This window comes from Dendrobates tinctorius, unplaced genomic scaffold, assembly GCF_039654945.1.
Source record: "Dendrobates tinctorius isolate UK_male_01 unplaced genomic scaffold, ASM3965494v1 ptg000051l, whole genome shotgun sequence".
In the NCBI taxonomy this organism is placed as follows: domain Eukaryota; kingdom Metazoa; phylum Chordata; class Amphibia; order Anura; family Dendrobatidae; genus Dendrobates; species Dendrobates tinctorius.
Window position 1 is genome coordinate 24,956,348 of NW_027361719.1, and position 22,801 is coordinate 24,979,148.

General features: G+C 45.7%; 1 protein-coding gene across 1 annotated transcript in view; it reads left to right on the forward strand.

The window, feature by feature from the left end:
• Positions 1-2,598: 2,598 nt before the first annotated feature.
• Positions 2,599-22,801, forward strand: part of LOC141091339 (retinol dehydrogenase 16-like) — a 75,272-nt gene continuing 55,069 nt past the window's right edge. The window contains exon 1 of the mRNA XM_073576871.1: positions 2,599-2,731. The gene's annotated coding sequence lies outside the window, so the exon portion shown is untranslated. The remainder of the gene's footprint in view (positions 2,732-22,801) is intronic.

Genomic DNA, 22,801 nt, shown 5'->3' on the forward strand with positions numbered 1-22,801 from the left:
GTTTGTCTCCCATAGTTGAGGTCTACCTATGATGTAAATTACAGACGCCTCTCATCTTTTTAAGTGGTGGAACTTGCACTATTGCTGACTGACTAAATACTTTTTTTCCCCACTGTATATATATTTCTGCTGAGCACAGGCACTTGTTTTTAAATCTTGTACTACTAAATGCCAGCCATATAAATAAAGGCAATTTTTAATCAGAAGCCATTTTAGTCCGAGATTTTCTTTTGTCCTTTGTTAGTGGGATATTCCTTTCTTGATTTCAATTTGAGTGGTTTTTCACTCCTCTTATCCAGCACACCTGGCAATTAATAGATATATATTCCACTGATATGTATATTTTCTTCTGGAATTGTTGATTTCTGTATAATTTGTAGGTGTGTTGTTTTTATCTAGTAACTATTTCTTAGTTCTGCCAAAATGAAGGCTGCCTTTTCTTTATATTTGACTCAAAATAAAAGGAAGTCTTGTTTTCTCTGCAAAATATGTGTTCATTTGTCAAACAATTCCTGTATTCATTGTGCAAAGTAAAAATATTGAACACATAGTATGATTATTGAAATCAACATAATCAATACAAATATTTGAACAGAACATCCTGGGCAAACATTTTCTTGCCAGGGTATGGGTCCCTCAGATGTCAGAAAATAATCCAACAGAAGTTCACGAAATCTGAGGCCTGAAAGCTCCCTGTCCCTTGGCAAAGCCTGTGCAATTTGACCAGGATTGTTAGCCAATCCTCCCTCAGGATCCTCAGGCAGTGGATTTGGGTAAAATTGTGCAATATTATACAGGCCTTAATGACACCGTTCACATTTTACTCACATAACTGGAGGGCACTAAGCAATACTTTCCATTTTACAGACAAAATCCAAAGGCGCATTCCACCAGACGCCGTTCCAGAGTTAGCCTGCAATTAATTATCCTACGACGTCTGTCAAGATTACGCTGAGGATAAGGCCTAAGATAAAAAGCCTCATCAGCCACTATGATGAAAGGAAGTGGCTGTCCACCTGAAGCAGGAAGAATCCATGAGGGTGTCACACCCACTTGATTGTCCTTCGGCCGCCGTTCCATAAAGGAAGAACGGAATATTCGAGAATCTCCAGTTCTTCCATAGTTCCCAATATCTTCTATTATAAAATTGTATTTGCAGTCAACTAATGCCAACAACACTGCCGAAAAAAATTGCTAAAATTGTAGCATTGGGACCCTATGTTCAGAGGCTTCTTGACCCGGATGTGCTTCCCATCTAAAGCATCTACACAATTTGGAAACTGACTAATCTGGTGCATCTCATTTGAGATTCGTTCCCAGTGTTCAGGGGTAGGCTCTGGCATAACTTTCTCCTTAAGGCGATCCCAGATTTGTAAACAGGTGTGCTTCACAATATTGGAGATGGTTGTTCGTCCAAGGAGAAAATCTAAATGGAGGGCAGCATAAGACTCTCCCGTTGCAAGAAGCCTAGAATGAAAATACAGTAAAAAATTAAGGGAACGCAAACATTGATGTAGAAGAATGGCAAACATTCTACATGAAGTCAAGTTAAGATTTAACACTTAAAATAGTCAAATATTACATAAAACAATATGCTAATTCTCTGTTTTGCAAACATAGATTAATATGTTTCGCACATGTCAAATTAAAAATTAAAATTACCTCTGAGTAAGCAGAAGCTGTTCTGCCACTGAAATGCGTGGACGAAAAACGGGTCGTTTGAAATGTTATGGCTGGACGAAGCTCAGCCAGTAGAATGTCAAATGTCTCGAGTTACATCCTCCTGTAGGGAAAAAAATTGTCACTATGCATGCGGAGATGTCCATAAAGCCGTGCAAAATGCCCGCTTACAGGGCGCTGGGTGAAGAGTGGAAGCACCCATAATCTATGCCGCCTCCTCGGAGCAACAACAGGGGAATATCCAACTCCATACTCCCGGGATAACACCCAGTTGAAGAGGAGCTCCTCGGTAGGAGCCAAACTCAGATTCCTAGCAGTCATATTTGCTTGGTGTTAATGTAAAATAGCCAAAGCAAATAAATCTGACAATTCAATCCTGATGAATATATGGATGATGTGCTCATTATCACCCATGTTGTTAAATGGCTTTATATAGGGCTAGCACACTGGAATGAACAACGAATAAAGTTTGATTGTGCCTTCCAATCTCTGGTGAAAAACGCATTGCATACGGATTGCATACGCATGTTCCGTTTTAAAAATCGCATGACACTCGTCCGTTTTTTCAGTCGTGATATCGGAACTTTTTTTTCACACATATGGGTATCAGCCCTTAGACTCACCACTGGCATTGATTAGAATGGGGATAATAATGTCATGCAATCCCCGCGAGAGTCAGTACCAACACCGCTCGAAGTGAGTATAAAGTGTTATTATTTTGCTTGAGGGAAACATGAAGATTCAAAAGGGGTCTTCCAAGTAGTGGACAACCCTTAATATAATAAAATATTTGTATAAGTTAGAAGTTCAGCTTTAAAAAAAAAAAAAAATTGTTAGCACAAGTTGTTCAACTTGTTTAGTTAATGATATATTCTTCACTTTTATTTCCCATTTTATATATGAGCTTGCCAGGGCCAGCAGCTATGTCAGAACAAAGAGGACACAATTCCCATAAACAGAGCAAAGGGAGGATCAGAACTGTCTTTCCCTCCCTTGACTTTTCTAGCTGTTTTTCTCTTGATTGAGCCAGCTTTCGACTCTCCGCACTCGGGTAAGTGAAAGGCTTTTCCAATATGTCAGAATCTATCATCTTTATAAGGTCTTTGCCGTATACCAGCTTACTAACGAATCGAATTGCATAGCTAGATTACTGATTTGCAGTCACATCAGGCTATGGCTGCTGGCAAGTTAGGACATTGCAGAGCAATCTGGGATAAAGATTTCACATTTCTTGGCAACAAGTTAGAGACAAGTAACCCTTTATTAACCAGTGAATAACAGGAAGGCTAACAGGAGAATGCCAAAATAACGTGTGAAGTGGATTCACTGGTCAGCAGAGTTTGTAAACTTCAAATTTATACATAGCGATCATCACAGATCCAGCTCCTGTATTTCCTGACTTTTATCACAGAACAAACTTGTTTATGGCCACACAGAAAGTAGCTTTACATGCCAAAAAATCCATAAATCTATATAGGCCAGGTCTGCCATGGCAGCAAAGCATCTTTTAATCCATATGCTCTAGTACCATATGGACAGAGTTTTTTTAATGACACAACCCCTAAAAGATCTAGTCAAGTGAAGTATGGGTGTCAGACTGACACGTTTTGTCTATAGGTTCTTAATCGAAAAGCGTCGGTCTGTTATCCCCAGGGATTTCTTTTTGTGTTTCAAACATGTCCGTTTAATACATTAATAACAAACATGAAGTTTTATATTATTTCCGTGCTGCAGGAAAATCTTTGTGCATTCCTGTTTCCCAAATACACTCACGACCAGGGCGGCTCCGTGCGTGGACTCTACTTCTCTGAAGATCTTTTAAAGAGAATCTGTCACCGGAAGTTGCAGGCCTACGTAAATGGCCTGGGTCCGGTCCGATGGGCGGTGTTTCTTCTTTTTTCTCCACCCTATCTGTTGTCCCCATCCCTGCCCTTCTCTGGTATTCTTCGCCATCGTTTGCCCAACTGTGGGCAAAGCTAAAAATCACTGCGCATGCGCAGGTACACTATGTCCTAGAACACAGCAAAATACTTCCGGGACACAGTGTACTGGCACATGCGCAGTAATGATTTTTGAATTTGCTCACAGTTGGGCAAAGCATACTGCGCATGCGCGAAGCAAGATTGCTTTGCGCACGCGCGAACGATGGAGAAGAATACCGGAGAAGAGCATGGATGGGGGCCACGGATGGGGTGGAGAAAAAAGAAGAAACACCGCCCATCAGACCGGACCCAGGCCATTTACATAGGCCTGCAACTTCTGGTGACAGATTCCCCTTAAAACCGTGAGCTGACTATCCAACTCCCCCTTTCCCCTGCATACACAAGGACTATAATGGATAGAACCCATTTGCAAAAACTTATGTCTGAATGAGCCCTTGTTCATATGAGAAAAATTAACGTCAATGGATGCTGTAAAATGACACACTAATCAAAACTGGACTAAAATCTGATCCAGCACACTTAGGATTTTTTTTTTGCCAACATGTGAATGCACTTTAACTGTCTAATATTCCGTTTTGATTCTTTAACACTTGGAATTTTGCCTTTAAGCAGTTTGCACATTTTTTCCAACCAAATGTGAGTGATTTTAGCATTCTTCTGTCTTTCTTGCTAAAGTCTTCTGCTGGCACCAATCACATACTTGACTTAGGCCTGATACTGATGACATTTCTAGTTCTACATGAGCAAAGAGGGATGTACAATCCAAGCATGAGGTTACCTGACTGTGCATGCAGTACAGTACACAAAGTTGCTGACCTTTGCTATTGCTGGTAGCATTTTTTTACTGGCCCCTACGTCCTTCTGTTAATTCTGGTTGGGCGGTTGCTTCCAAGTCTGGTAGAAAATATAAGTGTAGCTCACTGTTATTGAAACACTTGTCCCATAGATCAAAAGTTTACATGTAAATGTTGTATTAATTCGTATTTCATAAATCAATAGTCTACACCTGCGTCTTTCACCTCCATCCTGGATTGATCTTTCACTCTCAACTCATGCAGTGAAGACAGATTTTCATATTACTGAGATAGAAGAAGGCAGCTGGTGCTTTTAAAATTCTATAGCGGAGGAATGAGCCAAAGGCCGACACAGATATTTTGCTGTAAGTTCTCATGAAACAACACTTTCACTTCTCCATAGACCTTTATGAGCACCACCCCTGGAATTTTGTCAGATAATACTCAGTTTCTTCCTGAAAATGATTGCAATCACAAATTCTTTGGTATTATTATCTTCATTTAATTTGTCTTAAATGAAAAAACACAAAAGAGAATGAAGCAAAAAGCAAAACATTGATCATTTCACACAAAACTCCAAAAATTGGCCAGACAAAAGTATTGGCACCCTCAGCCTAATACTTGGTTGCACAACCTTTAGCCAAAATAACTTCGACCAACCGCTTCCGGTAACCATCAATGAGTTTCTTACAATGCTCTGCTGGAATTTTAGACCATTCTTCTTTGGCAAACTGCTCCAGGTCCCTGATATTAGAAGGGTGCCTTCTCCAAACTGCCATTTTTAGATCTCTCCACAGGTGTTCTATGGGATTCAGGTCTGGACTCATTGCTGGCCACCTTATAAGTCTCCAGTGCTTTCTCTCAAACCATTTTCTAGTGCTTTTTGACGTGTGTTTTGGGTCATTGTCCTGCTGGAAGACCCATGACCTCTGAGGGAGATCCAGCTTTCTCACACTGGGCCCTACATTATGCTGCAAAATTTGTTGGTAGTCTTCAGATTTCATAATTCCATGCACACAGTCAAGCAGTCCAGTGCCAGAGGCAGCAAAGCAGCCCCAAAACAACAGGGAACCTCCGCCATGTTTGACTGTAGGGACCGTGTTTTTTTCTTTGAATGCCTCTTTTTTTCTCCTGTAAACTCTAAATTGATGCCTTTGCCCAAAAAGCTCTACTTTTGTCTCATCTGACCAGAGAACATTCTTCCAAAACGTTTTAGGCTTTTTCAGGCAAGTTTTGGCAAACTCCAGCCTGGATTTTTTATTTCTCGGGGTAAGAAGTGGGGTCTTCCTGGGTCTCCTACCATACAGTCCCTTTTCATTCAGATGCCGACGGATAGTATGGGTTGACACTGTTGTACCCTCGGACTGCAGGGCAGCTTGAACTTGTTTGGATGTTAGTCGAGGTTCTTTATCCAACATCCGCACAATCTTGCGTTGAAATCCCTTGTCAATTTTTCTTTTCCGTCCACATCTAGGGAGGTTAGCCACAATGCCATGGGCTTTAAACTTCTTGATGACACTGCGCACGGTAGACACAGGAACATTCAGGTCTTTGGAGATGGACTTGTAGCCTTGAGATTGCTCATGCTTCCTCACAATTTGGTTTCTCAAGTCCTCAGGCAGTTCTTTGGTCTTCTTTCTTTTCTCCATGCTCAATGTGGTACACACAAGGACACAGGACAGAGGTTGAGTCAACTTTAATCCATGTCAACTGGCTGCAAGTGTGATTTAGTTATTGCCAACACCTGTTGGGTGCCACAGGTAAGTTACGTGCTGTTAATTACACAAATTAGAGATGCATCACATGATTTTTTGAACAGTGCCAATACTTTCGTCCACCCTCTTTTTTATGTTTGGTATGGAATTATATCCAATTTCGCTTTAGGACAATTCTTTTTGTGTTTTTTTCATTTAAGACAAATTAAATGAAGATAATAATAACAACAAAGAATTTGTGTTTGCAATCATTTTCAGGAAGAAACTGAGTATTAGCTGACAAAATTGCAGGGGTGTCAATACTTTTGGCCACAACTGTATATATTTTTTCCTCTTTTTTTTTTTTCTGGGGCTGCAGGAGGAGATTTTTTTTTTCTCTAAATGGAGACTAAGCAATTGTCTGATCGTGTTGAGCAGCTCGCTGCTGAAGTGCAGGGAATTTCTGCCTATCTCGCTCAATCATCTGCTGTTGAACCAAAAATCCCTACTCCTGATGTGTTTTTTGGGGATAGCTCTAAATTTTTGAATTTTAAGAATAATTGTAAACTATTTTTTGCTTTGAAACCTAACTCATTGGGGAGTTCTGTGCAGCAGGTTAAAATTGTCATTTCCTTGCTGCACGGCGATCCCCAGTATTGGGCCTTTTCTTTGACACAAGGAGATCCTATTCTGGCTAATGTGGATGCGTTTTTTCAAGCCTTGGGGTTGTTGTATGATGAACCTAATGCTATTGATCAAGCTGAGAAAACCTTATTGGCATTGAACCAGGGTCAGGATTCTGCAGAGTTATATTGTCAAAAATTCCGAAAGTGGGCGGTCCTTACTAAATGGAATGACGTCAATATTAGGGGTGGTAAGCTATATTCTAAACTAGCACGTCTTGAATCCCGATGGATTTGGACATTGAGAACTGTGCATCCTCACGGGTTGAACGAGAACCTTAGCTTTGCCCCCTTTTTGGATTAGACTAGATTAGATTGGAGTTCCTAGTGCCATTTTTAATTATGTATTGATTTTTATTTTTTATTTTTTAATTTTAGTTTTCTATGTTCTGTCTGCTGGCTGCCGGACGGATTTGTCATCACATGTGTATACTGAAAATGAAGTTGCCTTTTGTATTGCTGATGAATCAAGTGGACATGCGGCCATTTATCCTATGGACATTATTATTTTGTCAATATGAAAGTTGTTGAGGTCTACTGATTATGATAATTTTTTGTTTTATTTTTGTACTAGGCTTCATAAGATAAAACTTAGGGTGCGCTTTTGTGTCATTTTTTGGTATGTTTTGCACTACTACGGATTATCTAGTATTACAGGTATAATGTGTACGCTAATTCAATGTGTATTTCATGTAATCCTTTATGATAGATGCTGCTATTATTGTGATATACTATTATTTTCTAATTCTGCATGCATTACCATGCATTGTAATCATATCAAAACTATGATACAAAGCGTTATTTAGCATAATGTTAATTAGTCCCTTTAACTGTGTCCCTAGAGTTTCCTTATACTTCTTTTTTGTGTGCCACTATTTGTACTCATTGTCGTGCGGCAATTTAGGCACATTTGCCTGCTTCTAATATGGCGGCATTTGTCATCCCTGCTTGACAGCGCATGCGCGGTCCCCCGTCTCTTCCTGTCTGACAGTGCGGGCTATGGACGTCCGATCTTGTGGGACCCCGCGTGATCTGGGCGTCACACCTCTGCCTGGAGGAGCTGGGGTGTTCCCTGGGTAACGGCTTATACGCCGCTTACATGTTTTCCATTCTTACACGCATAGCGTGTGCGTTGTCGTAGCAACCCACGACGACTTCCGGTTGCGCCGCCGTTCAATTTCCGGCTAATGCCCGCTATTTAAATCAGCGCCCTTGCTTCACTCTCTGCGCCCCCTGACCTAGGCTTCCCGAAATGCGCGTTGGGGCGGACAAGGGTACCCCACGGCTTCTATCTGCCTCTCATTCCAGGTATTATGCACTGTCTGTCTATTTAGTTTGCACTTTATATCTTGCCTGGATATGTGATTATCTGGTTTGAATATATACTGGCATAACATTGGTATTATACCTTGTTTGGATATGTTTTTATCTAGCTTGACTTTATACCGGTATAACATTGGCATTATACATATTATTTAAAACCAGTTGTTAGGTATATGTTTACTATGTACTCATGTGTACAATCATGGGCAGTATTGGCCAACAGGGTATCAGTGTCCTTTTTCGCTGATTGTGATTTTATGATTTTATAGCACACTATATTTGTACCTTGCCTTCCACGCTAATAAAGCAATTTTACAGTTTTGACATTCAGTTGTGTTCTTGGATTCGTCCCCCTCTTTATGCTGTGCATGTCTTTGCAACTGGTCATATATAGTCCTTGGGTGTTCATGTTGGTGGGTAATTATATAATATTATATTTGATACTTGAATTCCTCACATGTCTTATACACCAGGTTCTGCTACCTTCCTTATTCAATATATTAGTAAAAGATTCCCCCTCCTGAGTGGCGTCCACTGCTTTACAGTGGTTGTCCTGTCAAAATCGATAAGACTGCAGTCATTCTGTGTGACTGCAGACCTATGTATTCCCCCCACTCATGCACTGTACGTTGTCGGGATTCGCCAGTTTCTGATCCGAGACCAGATATGCATGTGTTATACATACTCCAGGCGAGTGGGTGCAGCCTCGTTTCCATACACTTCTATGAAGCATGGCTGCGCCCTCTCATCAGCAGTGCCCACTTGTAGGCAGCATCAATAGATAGGGCGTGGCCTCACTCTATACAACTATGCAATGCAAGGCCACGCCCACTGCCTAGGAGTATGTATAACACTTGTCCCGGAGGGGCTGCTGGGGGCCATCATACAAGTTTAGCGGCTACTGAGGACCATCATATAAGTGGAGGGGATAATAGAGGCCATCATGCAAGTGGACGAGCTACTGGTCCCCATCATACAAGTGGAGGGGCTACTGGGGTCTATCATACAAGTGGAGGGGATACTGGGGGGTCATCACATAATATAAGGGGTACTGTGGGTCATGATACAATGTGAGGGAACTGGTGGTCATCATACAAGTGAATTGGCTACTGTGTGCCATCATACAATATTGGGGGAGCTACTGTTAGCCATTATACAACCTGGATGGGTTACTGGAGGTGAGCATAGAATGTGGAAATACTACCACCGTGACTCAGATTATAGACCGCCAGGAACACAACCCCCTTTCTGCTGTACACCATATGAAGTTATTGCACATTTACATTATGCTTCACGCTGAGGCCTGTCACTCCTTCTGCAGCGTCTTCTCTTGTGCACATCTGCACCACTCTTGGCACCAAAACCTGCTCTTGTTTTGTTGCGCAGATCATTTATATCCCAGAACGCCATCATAAATGGAACCTAACTCGGTGTCACATTAGATTTCTTTTCCCCTGCAACTCTTCCTGCTCCAGTTAGTTCCACATTTTCCTGTCCTGACAGTAGGTGGCAGGCATCTCGCACTAATGATACACCGCACCAGGGTGATTCAGGAATATTGTCACCTGCTCTTACACTGCAGGAGGTTCTAAATACCCTGCAGCAAAGAGAGCTTCATAGAAAAACTGAACCATCAGAGGAAAGCAGAGAAAAGGGAGATTGTGAGAGTCAGACTCAAGGGTTAAAATCAGCCGTCATTGAATGCAGCTCTTCATACAACTAGAGCATGAGGCACTGAAAATGAACTATATTTTGGCAAGCAATACTGTACGCTGCAGTACCCCTCAGAGGCCACAATTCAGCCGTTAGCAGTTACATACAGTGAAAGCAGACTTTTCTTCTGAAACCAGATAATTGTACCCACAATTTTTAGAGGGTTAATATATTTGCATGGTGTAATCAGTGGATGTGAATCATTAGTCACTATACTGCATAACAGTGACCAGTAGTGCAGTCTATATCAACGACAACCACAGTGCTTCATAACATTAACAGTTGCCAAATCAGAAAGCTACAGCCATAGTGATCCTATAACTACAATCACTCAGACCAGTGTAAGTAAAGGTGCAGTGCAGATGTGAGATTTTTTTCACTATCTGAATCTGCGAGTGAAAAAATTTGCAGCATGGACTAGTTTCTTCTGTGAATCAGATGAGACTTAGCCAGTCAAGTGTATGGGTGTGTGAAAAAAATCTGTAACATAGGTAACTGTAAATGATCTTGTAAATGATTAATAGCTGCTGCCGTAAGAAACTGGATTGTACTTGGATGACAAGTGAGAAAAAAATCATCCCCCTTTTCTGGATGAAACTCTATTTTTTTATACATATATATTCATGTGAACCTACACTTACTAAAAGCAATGGCCAGGGCTGCCACTAGGAATTTCGGGGCCCCATACTGGCAAAATTTTCGGAGCCCCCTTTAGACTCTGCCCAGGCTCCACCCCAGCAACGCCTCCACCCCTCAAACTGTCCACAGTCCCACTGCCCTCTCTTGGAAAAACTCCACTTCTCCCCAATTACATATTAACAGTTCCCATCACCAGATCACACATATAGCCGGCAGCTCTTGTTTTGGCCAAAAGATTTTTTAAGCCGCCATCACAACACTGTAGACACTTTTGGCCAAGCTCTACTCTACGCTAACCTATTAAATATTTGTTAAAATATGCAATACAATTTAGGTATATTTTTATTTATTTTTCAATTTTTAAAATGACCAATAATACAGTATCACATACAAGGGACAAATACCACTGTACCATGTCCAGACCACATATTACCACCACATAGTGACCTATAATACCACATACAAGGAACAAATACCGCCACACCATGACTAGACCACATATTATTACCATAGTGACCAAATAATGTCACATACAAGGAACAAATACCACCGCACAATTCCCAGACCACATATCACCACCACATAGTGACCAAATAATAGCACATACAAGGGACAAATACCACAACACCATGTCCAGACCACATATTACCCCCACATGGTGACTGAATACTACAATACTGATCAGTAATAAAAAACACAATACTATCACCATAAGTGCCATTATACACAGGAGATCTGTACTTAGTATGCAGTGTCTGTGTACAGGTAATATAGTGATCAATGACATTATACACAGGAGCTCTGTATATAATGTACAGGTAATACAGTGATCACTGGTGACATTATACACAGGACCTCTGTATATAGTATACAGTGTATAGTGTCAGTGTATAAGAAACACTCTAACTCACCAGTGATGTCTCTAGGTGAAGTCCTTCATCCTTGCTTTTTACCTTTCACCCAGCACAGATTGCCATCACTTCTTCCAGCCAGGGCTCCTCTCTGCAGGAAATAACACAGTTATCTAGAGCTCCATTACACATTACTTATTTTTTTTCCCAACTTCTACATTACATCACATGAAGAAAAAAAGGCAGCATATAATCCATCTACACAGTAACAGGACCTTCCTCCCATTTAAGACAGTATACTCAAAAAATAAAATAAATACATAACTGCAGTAATAATATCCCTTAATTAGCCCCTATGGTAATAATATTCCGCATCCTGGCCCCTGTGTGTCTCATTCCTGGCTTCAGCTATAGGTTCTCCCACCCCGCCCTTATGAGTATCCATTGTGCTCCATATGATCTCCCATCTGTCTCCATCGTATCCATCCTGCACCATGTGTCTCCCATCCTGCCCCCTTCCTATGTCTCCCATCCTGCCCCCTCCTGTGTCTCACTGTCACATTCTGCCCCCTCCTGTGTCTCACTGTCACATTCTGCCCCCATGTCTCGCATTCTGCCCCATCATGCATTGCATTCTGCCCCATCATGTCTTACATTCTGCCCCCATGTCCAGCATTCTACCCCATGTCAGCATTCTGCCCCCATGTCTTGCATTCTGCCTCCATCATGTCTTGCATTCTGCCTCCATCATGTCTTGCATTCTGCCTCCATCATGTCTTGCATTCTGCCCCAATGTCGGCATTCTGCCCCCATATCTGCATTCTGCCCCATCATGTCCAGCATTCTGCCCCCATCATGTCCAGCATTCTGCCCCCATATCTGCATTCTGCCCCATCATGTCCAGCATTCTGGCCCCATCATGTCTTGCATTCTGCGTCCATCATGTCTTGCATTCTGCCTCCATCATGTCTTGCATTCTGCCCAATGTCTCGCATTCTGCCCCCATATCTGCATTCTGCGCCCCCCATGTCCAGCATTCTTCCCCCCATGTCCTGCCTTCTGCCCCCATGTCCTGTCTTCTGCCCCATGCCTGCAATCTGCCTTCTGCCATCATGTCTGCCTTCTGCCCCCATCATGTCCTGCCTTCTGTCCCTGTGTCTCAGTCTGCCCAGGGCCCCCCGGATCGCCGCTTTCAATTAAAAAAAAAACCAAAAAACAAGTTCTTCTTACCTGGCCGTGCTCCAGCGGCGAGGCTCCCTCCGGTTCCTCCCTCTGGCGATGTGCGTGCTGCGGCTGACATCAGCTACCACCCTCCGATTGGCTGGCGGCTGTTAACTATTGACGTGTGGGCCGGCGGGCCGGCATGTCAATAGCGCTCAGCTGCCGCAGCGCCGCACTAAGGGCCCGGTTTACCTGCCGGTAGGGGCCCGGGGAGCAGAGGAGACCGGGCCTGATGCGGGCCCTCTCTGCCCACCGGGCCCCATACACCAGTCAGGGCAGTAATGCCCTGATGGCGGCCCTGGCAATGGCTAACACAATACGAAATCTTTCTTTCTTTTGACATACTCTAAAAGCACATTCATTGTTAAAGACAATATGGTGATCTACATTTTGCTTCATAACCACAATGCAGATGATACAAAACTATGTAAGGTAGTTAACACAATGGAGGACAGTTTGCAACTACAGACAGATTTGAGTAAATTGGAGAATTGGGCTGAAAAATGGCAAATGAGGTTTAACACAGATAATTGTAAGGTTATGCACATGGGAAGGAGAAACAGATGCTATAATTACTTACTAAATGGGAAACTGCTGGGGAAATCAGACATGGAAAAAGACTTAGGCATCTTAGTCAATAAAAAGCTAAATTGGAGTGCCCAGTGTCAGGCAGCTGCCACCAAAGCAAACAGGGTCATGGGATGCATTAGAAGAGGTCTGGGGACACGAGATGAAAACATAATTCTCCCTCTGTACAAATCACTCGTCAGACCACACTTGGAGTATTGTGTGCAATTTTGGACGCCGGTGCTCAAGAAAGACATTACTGAACTTGAAAGGGTTCAAAGGCGGGCTACTAAAATGATAAATGGAGTTGGTTCTCTAGGTTCACTACAATACCCAGAAAGGTTATCAAAATTAGGTCTATTTACTCTAGAAAAGAGAAGACTTAGGGGAGACTTAATATATATGTACAAGTATATCAGAGGGCAATACAGAGATCTCTCCAATGAACTGTTTGTACCAAGGACTGTGACAAGAACAAGGGGGCATTCTCTTCATTTGGAGGAAAGACAATTTCTGCACCAGCATAGTAGAGGGTTCTTCACGGTAAGAGCAGTGAGGCTCTGGAATTCTCTTCCTGAGGTAGTGGTGATGTCCAACTCACTGAATGAATTTAAGAAAGGAATGGATGCTTTTCTTGTGAGTAACAGTATAGAAGGTTACGAATAACAGAATATTATAGGTAGATGGTTGACCCAGCTTAGGAGAAGGAATTTTTTTCCCTATGGAGAAAATTGGCTTCTACTCTGTGGGTTTTTTTGCCTTCCCCAGGATCAACAATGCAGAGCAGCTGCACTAAAAATAGGTTGAACTAGATGGACATAAGGTCTTCCTTCAGCCTTCAAAACTATGTTACTATGTTAATTAACAAGGAAACTAAAATCAATTGAAATGCACACAAATGTGCATGTTTGCCCTTTTTTTAAAAAAAAAAACATCACAGATACACCTTGTTCTTGATGTGTTCGCAACATGTGAACTCAGCCTTGGTGCTCATATATGCCTATGAGGCTGTCAAGTTTGGGTGAAGAGACCAGTGGCCAGTATGTGCGTTGCGGTCATACTCAGACTGGAAAACATGGATATACAAATATAGCCTTTGTGTCACAAATTGCCTTGGGACTGTGAGCGCTAATAAGTCACTAGAACTTGGGGAGCCCTATCTATCACTGTCCCATGGATTATTTCTGAAGGTAGGGATGAAGGGTTCACATGTCTTGCTATGCTTCTATATCAAACTTAATGTGTCTCCTCCTCAATCCAGGGAGGTGGGAAGCTGAAGTGTATAGGATAACACTAACAACACAAACAATTTTACAAAACACATTCACTAAAGAGAGAGGAACACAGGGGAGTAAAAAGGAGAAAGCAAATAGGAGAGGATGAGGATGGGCACACAAACAAAATTCCAAGAATGAATCTCCTGAATACATTTCCAAATGCCTACTCCAACCACGAACAACACCTCCAACTCCAAACCAGGCAGTAAGAACACTGGCAATTAGAGATGAGCGACTTTGCCATTTTTCGGGTCGAGTCGGGTTTCATGAAACCCGACTTCCGCAAAAGTCGGGTCGAACACAATCGGCCGATTATCGTGAAAAGTCGAAGGCCGACTGAAACACGAAACCCAATGCAAGTCAATGGGGAAGAAAAGTCGGCAGTGAGTGGAGGACAGGAAACACACCTACAGTGCCCATTTTAATGCCAAAAACATCAATTCTTATTATTTAAGCTTGTCAACCTTAATTTACTTTATAATAATAGTTAGGCATTGAAAACTGGGGGTTATTTGGCTAAAGTTGTGGGGGGGTAGGGCTGGCTCCAGATTTTCGTGGGGCCAGGGCCAAAGAGTGTCACTGGGCTCCTTTAACACATGCCGCAATTCATGATCCTCTGATACAGCAGAGAAATAGCGGTATAGTACAATGAAAAATACTTCACTTCTTACATCACATGACTGATATCCATTTTAAATTCTCCAATAGCTCCAAAAACGGACAGTATATTACTCCACACAGTATTATGGCCACCGCATAGTGCGCCATACAGAGTAATGAGGCCCATATATTTCTCCATACAGAATCATTGGTCCCATATAATGTTCAATACAGTATATGATGAGCTCCACATAATGCTACAGTATATGTTGGTCCCCATGGATAAAGCTCCACTGTCTTATGGGCCCAAATAATGCTCCATATATAATGGGCCCCATTTCTAATGCTCCAGTGTATAATGGGCCCTGTAAATGCTGCTCCAGTGTCTGATGTCCCCCATTTGGAAAGCTCCAGCATATGATGGGCCTCACGGATGATGCTCTAGTGTACGATTGATCCAAATAATGCTCCACATATAATCTGCCCCATTTACAATGCTCCAGTACATGATGGGCCCCATGTATGATGCTCCAGTGTCTAATGGGCCCAAATAATGCTCCATATATAATGGGCCCCATTTCTAATGCTCCAGTGTATAATGGGCCCGTAACTGCTGCTCCAGTGTCTGACGTCCACCTTTGGAATGCTCCAGTGTATGGTGGGCCCCATATATCATTCTCCAGAGTATAGTGCTCCCCAAAAATTGCTCCCAACCTTTAAAACAATTAAATAAGTCTCCTCGCTAGGGAATCCCTGTACTCTGACTCCTCGTCATCCCCATTTTCCATCTCTCTGCGCTTGGACTGTTTAGGCAGAGGGCATACAGACGTGAAGTCATCGCGCTCTCTGACCAGAATGTCACTGTCAGGAAACGCGGAAGACGTCACGGCGGTGGAGCAGGGAGCGGTAAGTATTTCAACTTTGCAAGTGCTGTGATCCTGAGCAAGCAGGGGGGCCCACTCATTGACGACAGCACTGGCACAGGGTCCCTCATAGTACGGTGGTGTGTCTGACGGCGTGTGGGCCGAATCTGCAATTTCAGCTGCACCTTCCTTTTTGTCACCGTGTAAGGTGGTACAGTATATGGGAAGGGTAACCTGAGTTTCATCTGGGTCACATACAGGCTGTGTACAGTGCGAGGGGAATGTAATGGTCTGGGTCAATGTACCAGCAGAATCATCTAGCAGTGGCTGGTCAATAGTGCACTTGTGGCGCCCTCAGAAGTACGGTCGCCACAGTGACATTACCTTCCTCCTAGGGAGTGTGATGTCAGGCTTGGGAGCAATGAAGGATCTCTCTAGCAGTTAAACCAACACACAACACACAACACAGTTCCCACTCCAGGCCAGCAGGGAGAGCTCTGAACCTGACTGCTGAGGAGCTGCTCTCTATGGTCAAGAGGAGGGAAGTTAGGGCAGTCTGTGAAGGGAAGGGGAAGTGTGTGGACGTGAGAAGGGGAGCTGGAGGATGAGCAGAGTTAGGCTGTGTGCACACGCTGCGGATTAGGTGCGGATTCATCCGCGCGGATTTTGTAAAATCCGCAGGTGAAACCGCAGGTCAAAAGACCTGCGGATTGCTCTGCGGTTTTACCCTGCGGTTTTTCATCTCCTCAATGGAGGAGATGGCAAACCGCAGGAGAATCCGCAGAAAGAATTGACATGTCAATTCTTTCTGCGGAATGAAAACCGCAGATAATCCGCGCGGAAAATTCCGCACCGTCTGCACTGCGGTTTTTGATTCCCATAGGGAATCATGGTACTGTACACCGCAGCAAAAACTGCTGCAGGTCCGCAGCGGCCAAAACCGCTGCGGAACCGCAGCAAAATCCGCAGCGTGTGCACACAGCCTTAAGGCTCACTCCTAGCTGGAGCGCATGGTCCGGATTCCGGTCTCCGAGTTTGTAGGGACACTGAGGTCCTGCAGCAGAAACTGGAGGAAGTAGCAGCTGTAAATGCTCTGTTCCCAACTAAGGCTCGGAGGCCCCTGCAGCGACGTGTGTGAGCCAGAAGGAAAAGGCTACGGCTGCCTGCCATACGAGAAAGTTCCAAAAGAGAGTCAACAGGGGGAACGTCAGTGAACTCAGTACTGGGAGTACCTCAGATAAGCGCTTGAACGGAGGCCACACTACCTATCTGCAGAGAGAGAATTCCAAATTTGCTTCCAGGCTGACCAACTCCTTCTCCATCTGTACTCTGGGTCCTGGACGACACTTATCAAGTACAGGTAAAGGAACAGCACGACTGTGTCTGTCATCTTACTCCAGCGCCTGGCACACGGCTCTGCTACATCCTGCACTGCACACCATCTACCAACTCTTTCATCTGCCCTGCGACTACAGCCCTACCTGTGCAGGGCTTCTGCATCTTAGCTGCACCACAACATCTGTCCCAGAGTAGCGACACTGCAACGCTGGTCAATCTGATCAGAAACCACAGGTGGCGTCACGTATCATTCACCTATAAACGTTATTCACCCCTTTGCATGGACGCCCAGGGCCACGAACCGGGTCACCACCACCGTGACACATCCCTCTGAGACACCGGCCCGGTACCGATTAACCCCACTGCCCTGGCTGGCGACCCACACTCCATGTCAGATTCATCTTTGACTGGGGAATTCACGATTTGACTTGATAACCCAGGCATGGTATGTGAGAAAGAGCTACATGGACTAATGTGAAGTGTGGCCTGCTGCATCATTCACTTTTGGTGGGGGTGAAGGACACAAGGAAAGGGGTTCTTCCTGACCAGGAGCCAGCACTTGACGACTCAGTGCTTGCATTTTTTGAAACTTCAGAAGAGGAGGTCATAATTGCTGGTGTCTGTTTCGGCAATGTAAGCCAAAACCAGTTCCTGATGCTCCGGCTTTAAAAGCGGTTAACCTACTCCCAGAAAAGGTAGCCTTCCAGGCCTTCTGGAGCCAGACCATGACGCAGGCTCAACACCTCCTGCCTTAGCTGCTATTGTGCTTTTGTCACTACCAGCAGATGCACCACCACCATCAGTACCAGCTGACTCCCCCACGCCCGCGGCCTCTTCCACCATACTTCCAAATTTTGGAGAAAATATACCCAAAATAACATCAGATATATGGTACTGTATCAGAAGCGTACAGCTGTATACAGTCAAAGGATAATTGTAAATCTCCGTATATATTTCACAGGCTCAGTATGGATTAGACAAGAATATAAAAAGTTGAAAAAGGGTACAGTATCATCAGATAGCAGGTATATATAGTATAGTTTATACATGCTAAATCTCCGTATATATTTCAGAAGGCAGACACAGATGCTCTCAGGCTCAGTATGGATTACAACACAATATAAAAAGCCATAAAATGGTAATGAATCTGAAGCGTACAGCTGTATACAGTGTAGGGGTCATTGCCAATCTTAGTATTTATTTCCAGAGTCAGAAACAGACTCTCACTTGGTCAGTTTGGATTTTTTAGGACTGGTGGAACGCACCAAATTATAAAATAATAGTAGGTGCGTTCGCAGCCCGGGGTCCACCGTGCAGAGGTGGTACACTGCTGCTAGGTAATGGCGGAAGAATAGAGCGGCGTAAAAACAGTCACACGTGGGTTACGTCACCCAATGTGAACAGGAGCGGACTGTTAATTCACAGAGCCGCACAGCCGCTGAACGTGGATGCCGGAGTCTGTTTAACTCACAGAGCCCGGCCAAAGAGCGCACAGCAAGCGGCCACAGAACTCTACCTCAAGGACACGGGGTTAGAGTCCTTCTAGGCCCACTGAGCGCGCGGCGTCCCTGCCACGAGCGCCACTATAAACGCTGACTATGGAGTGTGGAGCACGGGGCACTGAGGTGTGCCGAGTCACTGATGATGGCTGATGCCTGACTCAAACTCTGACCTACCTATGCCTAAGCCTGGGCGCTAGCAGGCTAGGCTGCACAACACATGCGTACCAAGGGTAGGGGTTTCATAATGAGTCAGTCTCCAGAGACATTCATACGTGCATACACCACTCACTCCTTATAGTCTGAAAATACAGGCTATCCTAGCGGCCATGCGAACCTTTTATAGCCGCGAGCGTCCGGGACCTTCTTGGCTTCTCGGATGGACCAATACGAACATGAGCAGGACCTGAGCACGTGACCCTTGATCTCCAATGGGAGATCACTCCACGGGCATGCTCCGTGACCCGACATGCGGACTTAGTCCCTGGAGAATCTCGCTGCTGAGCAGCATGTATTGCCATAGCTGTGCCTGCATAGGTGGCTGCAGCAAGCAAACCCACGGAGCTGGTCTGGGCAGAGTGCCGGGACTGATGAGTTTGCTGAGCAACCTCCTCTGCGGCTGGAGAGGAATGGGAGACCGCCGGAAGTAATGCTCGGGATTCCTGCTGTGCAGCGACAGGAACCCGACGCCTAACATTACCCCTCCTCCTCCTCTCTGAGCCTCGCTCTGCTCAAACTCCGCAATGAGAAGATGAGCATGGATGTTTTCCACCGGCTCCCAGGTCCGTGCCTCTGGATGATGACACTTCCAATCCACCAAGTAAAATTTTTTGCCCCGCATCATCTTGCATCTCACGATGGCATTGACCTCAAACTCATCTGATGACATGTCTGATGTCCCGGCAGATGGCTCAGAAAACCGGGACATGTGCACCGGCTTAAGGAGAGACACATGAAGCACGTCCGAGATAGCCAAGTGTGGTGGAAGAGCCAGGCGGTAGACCACAGGGTTGATCTGCTCGAGGACCTTGAAAGGGCCAATATAGCGCGGTGTGAACTTAGCGGATTCCACCCGCAGCCTGATGTTTCAAGCGGAGAGCCACACTAAGTCGCCAGGGGCGAAGGTCAGAGCCGGGCGCCGGCGGGTGTCAACGGAGGACCTCATTCTCTCCTTGGAGGCCCGGATAGCATCCTGCGTGCGATCCCAAATGTCATGTGCCTCCACCGCCCAGTCTGCCACTCTAAAGTCGGTGGACGACACAGGCATGGGCACAGGGACGCGCGGAGGCTGGCCATAATTTAAGAGGAATGGGGTCTGACAGGTGGAGTCGGCCACAGCATTGTTCAAGGCGAACTCCGCCCACGGCAGCAAGGGTGCCCAATCATCCTGCCTGGCCGAGACAAAATGTCGCAGATATGTCACCGGGGTCTGGTTGGCTCTCTCAACCAACCCGTTCGTTTGATGATGATAGGCCGAGGAGAGATTTAGCTCTATGCTGAGCAGAGAACAGAGCTCTCTCCAGAACCGAGACGCAAACTGAGGACCGTGCAGGTGGAAAACATGTTTAATAAACAACGCTGCCAGGCCCCGTGCTGAAGGTAGCCGAGAGAGTGGTACCAGATGCACCATCTTGGAGAAATGATCGGTGACCGCCCAAATGACGGTGCTGCCACTGGACTTGGGCAGACCCACCACAAAGTCAATACCAACCATCTCCCAGGGCCTGTCAGCAACCGGCAGAGGATAGAGTAACCCAGCAGGCCGCTGCCGAGAGGGCCAATTCTGGGCACAGGAGACGCATGCCCGTATATAGTCCCTGGCGTCACGAGCCATATACGGCCACCAGTACGTACTCACCAGAAGCTCAGAGGTCCGTTTGGTCCCAAAATGTCCACCCAGCCTGGACGAATGAGCCCAAGAGAGGACATCCGGTCGCAGATGGGCAGGGTCAAAAGCCTTGCCCGGAGGTACAGACTCGAGGGCGACCGGAGCCACAGTCCTCAGGCTCTCAGACGGGACTATCAGCCGAGGCTCCTCCTCCAAAGACACCACGGAGCGGGAGCGAGCATCGGCCCGGACGTTCTTCCCCCCGGAGAGAAAATGCAGGGTGAAGTGGAATCGGGAGAAGAACAAGGAACATCTAGCCTGGCGAGAATTCAGCCGCTGGGCTGTTTGTAAATAGACCAAATTCTTGTGGTCGGTGAACACAAGAAAAGGGTGGCGAGCCCCCTCCAGGAGGTATCTCCACTCTGAAAAGGCCAACATCATTGCTAGCAACTCCCTGTCCCCGATGGAATAATTCCTCTCCGCCAGTGTGAAGGTCTTGGAGAAGAAGAAGCATGAGTGCTTCCGACCTTGCGAGTCCTTCTGGAACAGGACCGCTCCAGCACTGACGGAAGAGGCATCCACCTCCAGAATGAAGGGTTTATTTACATCAGGGCGATGTAGAATGGGAGCGCTAGCGAGATGGGATTTAATAGAGGAGAAGGCCTTGGAGACAGGTTCTGACCACAACATGGGGTTTGCACCCTTCTTGGTGAGGGCTACCAAGGGCGCTACCAAGGTTGAGAAGTGGGGAATGAATTGGCGATAGTAATTTATGAACCCCATAAAGCGTTGCACCGCTTTGAGAGAATGGGGTTCCTGCCAATCCATCACCGCCTGTAGCTTGGCAGGATCCATTGCCAAACCCTGGGCAGAGATGATATAGCCCAGGAATGGCAAGGACTCCTGCTCAAACACACACTTCTCCAACTTGGCATAGAGGGAGTTTGCCCGCAGGAGGGCGAAAACTTTGCAAACATCTCTCCGGTGGGATTCAATATCTGGAGAGTAAATGAGAATATCATCCAGATAGACTACTACCGAGGTGGTAAGCATATCCCGGAAGATATCATTCACAAAGTCTTAGAAGACGGCTGGGGCATTACAGAGCCCGAAGGGCATCACCAGATATTCATAGTGCCCGTCTCTGGTGTTAAATGCCATCTTCCATTCGTCCCCATCACGGATGCGAATCAGGTTGTAAGCCCCCCCACAGATCAAGTTTGTTTAACACTCTCGCTCCCCGTAGCCTATCAAACAGCTCTGATATCAGGGGTAGAAGATACTTATTGTTAACGGTGATAGCGTTAAGACCTCTGTAATCAATGCAAGGATGTAGTTCCCCACTCTTCTTCTGGATGAAGAAGAATCCCGCCCCCGCTGGTGACACTGACTTCCCAATGAATCCTCCTGCCAGATTCTCCCTGATGTATTGAGACATGGCTTCTGTCTCTGGGAGAGATAGGGGATAGACTCGACCCCGGGGAGGCTCAGCACCAGGCAAGAGGTCAATAGGACAGTCATAGGGGCGATGCGGTGGAAGTGTCTCCGCCGCCTTTTTGGAGAACACGTCCGCATACTGTCGATAGTGTTTGGGAAGCGAGGAAAGATCTGCGGGGACCTCGGTGGAGGCAACCTGGACGCATTCCCTCAGACATCTACCTTCACATGACTTACTCTAACCAAGAATTCTCCCCAAGGACCACTCTATATGGGGAGAGTGATACCGCAACCAGGGGACCCCTAGAAGGACCTGGTCGATACCCTCAGGCATGACGAGGAGGGATATCATCTCCTGATGAGATGGATACACAGAGTAACAGTGGAGCGGTTTGGTGGGTAATCTGTGACGGCAGAGTCACGCCAGTCACTACTCTGACGGTGACTGGCTTGGACATCATAATCAGTGGTATCCCGTGCTGTTGAGCGAAGGCAGAAGACATAAAATTGCCCTCCGCTCCGGAATCCATGCAAACCTCCGCCGCCAGAGTGGAAGAACCAAACCCAAGTGTCCCCTTAAAGGACAGCTTGGAGGAAAACGCCACGGATTCTAGTGAGCCGCCTCCTACGGCCACTAGGGGCGAGCGTCTTCCCAGCCGCTGTGGGCACTGGTTGGCAAAGTGACCGGACTGCCGGCAACCATGACAGATCACAGGGGCTCGAGCGGGCCGGGGCCTGGATCCCTCGCGGGAATCCCCCTGATGCTCGGACGCCTGATCGAGAGATTCCAGAGGTTTAGCAAAACTGGGTGCCAACCTAAACCTCTGCCTACACTGGGACCGCTCCAACCT